The sequence below is a fragment of the Carassius gibelio genome, chromosome B15 (assembly GCF_023724105.1).
Source record: "Carassius gibelio isolate Cgi1373 ecotype wild population from Czech Republic chromosome B15, carGib1.2-hapl.c, whole genome shotgun sequence".
NCBI lineage: Eukaryota > Metazoa > Chordata > Actinopteri > Cypriniformes > Cyprinidae > Carassius > Carassius gibelio.
This window is the reverse complement of record NC_068410.1, coordinates 224515-227856: the sequence shown is the minus strand read 5'-3', so window position 1 is coordinate 227856 and position 3342 is coordinate 224515.

The following is a 3342-nucleotide window of genomic DNA, read 5'->3' as shown; positions in this document are numbered from 1 at the left end:
GGGGCTCGTCCGGGATTAGCACATCTCGCCTGGCACTGTTGTCATAGTAACGTGGGAATCCTGCACCCAGTGTTTCAGGGAAGACTACTTTGCCAAGTGTCATCCAGAGAACAACTGCCACAGGTGATGCATCAGCATGACTACTTTAAGCCCACGGCGAGTGCTGCTCTTCAAGATCCAAAAGAAGCTTTCAGATTTGAGTTTTAGTCAGCTGCAGACTGTTGCAAGTTCGATAGATGACGGTCGTAAAACTTACCAGGTAGCAGATCTAAGTGAACCCGAACTTTATGACCTAATTGTCGACTACATCAGAAGTGATGAGTTAAAAGCGGCAGAAGATGAGGGCATGACTCAACTTCTCCTCCTTTCTGACCTACTTAATGACGTGCTATCAGCTGCAGGAACCAGAGCCGCGGAATCGGGTAATGTGGCACCTGTCTTGATGGGAGATTCACCAACACAGCAACAGGGTCACACTCCAACTGATGACGATGGAGAAGTTTGCACACAACCGTTACACATGGACAGAGACACTCGCACACAATCATTACTCATGGACAGAGAAACTCGCACACAATCATTACGCATGAACAAAGAGACTGACATGCACTCATCATTTCAGGGCAGAGACACCTATGCACTTACCAGAGAAGTCACCTCATCAATGCCTGGTATGCCAGACCAAATTGGTGCTGCTCCTTTGGGTAGGATGAACTCATCTAACATTGCTGACCATGTTGTAAGATTGTCTGATGTTTCAGCTTTGTTACCACGTAGAGAGTTTAAGTTGCATGGTGGTCAAATTTGTGATATAGGCTGTGACATGTCTTTCAATTGTCTCTGTAAGCAAATGGATCAAGGGTTGCAGGAGGGTTTCAGTGAGTCTGAGATTATCAGAGCAGTCCTTAAGATAACAAAACCTGGTACATTCAGAGAGATGTTGGTTAATAAGGATGATCTTACTACTGATGGGTTGAAAAGATTTCTGCGCTCCCACATTAGAGACAAAAATGTAACTGAACTTTTTCAAGAGCTAACTAGTGCTAGACAAAATGACAAAGAAAGCCCACAACAGTTTCTTTACCGAATAATGGGCCTGAAGCAGCGTGTTCTTTTTGAGTCACAACAACCTGGTGTAGGTTTTAGCTATAACAAAGAGCTCGTTCAGGGCACTTTCATTCACACACTTTACCAGGGGTTAAATGAGAGGAACAGCCATGTCAGACGTGATCTTAAACCTTTTCTCTCAGACATGCAGGTTAGTGACGACTTGCTCTTGGAAGAAATAACAAAATCAACAGCTGAAGAAGAAGGGCGATTGAAAAGACTGGGTTCAGTAGGTAAAAGCAGACCAGTTACTGTAAGCGTAGCTCAGCACTCCCAAAGTGAACTGAACACCCCAACAAAAGTTGACGCTGAGTTGCAAGCAAACCGTGATGCGATCAAAGAATTAACTGCTCAAGTTTCTTCTCTAACCAAGCATCTAGCCCAGATGTCCACCCCCACTGAGGCTGTGAAGCTGAAAGACTGCCACTCACCTACTGACCGCACACAACCACCATGGTCTGAGACCAGAGGTAGATGCAATGACTGTGTACAAAAAAACAATACCAACTGTGTTCACTGCTTTGTTTGCGGCCAGGCAGGACATCGCGCCATTGGCTGTCTCCAACGAAGGTTGTCGGGAAACGGGAAGAGGTCGCTGGAGAGGGGCAGCCAGTGATCCTAAGCAGTGATGAGCCCCGAGAAAAGGTCAAAACACCTAAACACTCACAGTCAAACTTACAGTACCAGTCAGACCCAAAGAAAAGAGTAGCTCAACTCATTGGTAAGCGATGCATGGTCTCATGTTCCATCAATGGTGTACCTCTTCAAATGCTGCTTGATTCAGGGGCACAAGTGACCATGGTGAGCAAATCGTGGATTGAACAAGCACTACCCTGTATAAAAATACAGCCACTTGGATCGTTATTTGATCATTCCCTTGAAATTTCTGCTGCTAATAATACTCAGGTTCCCCTTGATGGATGGGCAGAGATTGATCTTCAGATATGCAGCCAGCGTCATGGGCGCCTTACAATCAGGGTGCCACTTCTTATCAGTCGTGACTGCAATTACCCTCTTTTAGGTAGTAATGTAATTGCGGAGATGATCAAAGCAAACACTGATCAGGACGATATTGTAAATGTAACTGAAATACTGAAAGAAGCTTTGAGTGTCAGTGACAGTACCGTGCAAGCATTAGTCTTCACTCTCCAGACCATTAGACCCACGGAGATGCCACAGTGTAATGTACGCCTTGGCAAGAAAGGTGTAAATATCCCTTCAGGCAAGATTCGTGAAGTCCAGTGTAGAATTCGAGGATGGAACAGTGGAGGTACGATGATGTTTCAGCCGAGCCCTGAGAATCATTGCCCGGAGGGTCTAGAATTGTTCCCAGCTTTAGTTGATGTTCCTGATGGCTCATCCAAGCGCATCAAAATCCCAATTCAGAACTCAACAAAACATGACATCTATCTTGCAAAGAAAACCATTCTTGGTACTCTTGAAGATATACTTGATAATAATCCCTCCATAAACGGTGAGCCAACGCCTCAGAATACAGCCCACTTGTGTGCAGCTCAATTGTGTACTCATGAGCAGACTTTGAGAGAAAAAGAAATGCATAAACCCACACACATGACCAAAGACAAATGGCATCCTCCTGTTGACTTGTCTCATCTAGCTGAGGAAGAGCAGGAGATTGCGAAATGTATGTTATTCGACCAGTCAGATGTCTTTGCTAAAGATGACACCGATATTGGTTGCATTTCTGACTTACAACTTAAAATCTACTTAAAAGATGATACACCAGTCCAAAGGTCCTACAATGCAGTCCCAAAGCCCTTGTATAGAGAGGTTAAGGAACATGTTCAAAAGCTGCTAGATCATGGATGGATTAGAAAGTCTGTATCACCTTATTCCTCTCCCGTGGTCTGCGTAAGGAAAAAAGATATGAGCCTACGCCTTTGTGTTGATTTTCGTGGACTTAACAGCAAAACTATCCCCGACCGTCACCCCCTTCCACGTATTCAGGACCTATTAGATAGCCTGGGAGGTTACTCATGGTTTTCCATACTCGACCAGGGCAGTGCATATCACCAGGGCTTTGTTGAGGAGAACTCCAGGCACCTGACAGCTTTCAGCACGCCTTGGGGATTGTATGAGTGGATCCGTCTTCCTTTTGGCCTTTCCAATGCGCCGGCGGCTTTCCAAAGATGTATGGAGGGTGTGTTGAGTGGTCTGAGGGATGAATGCTGTTTTCCCTACTTAGACGATGTTCTCTGCTTTTCCAAATCCTTT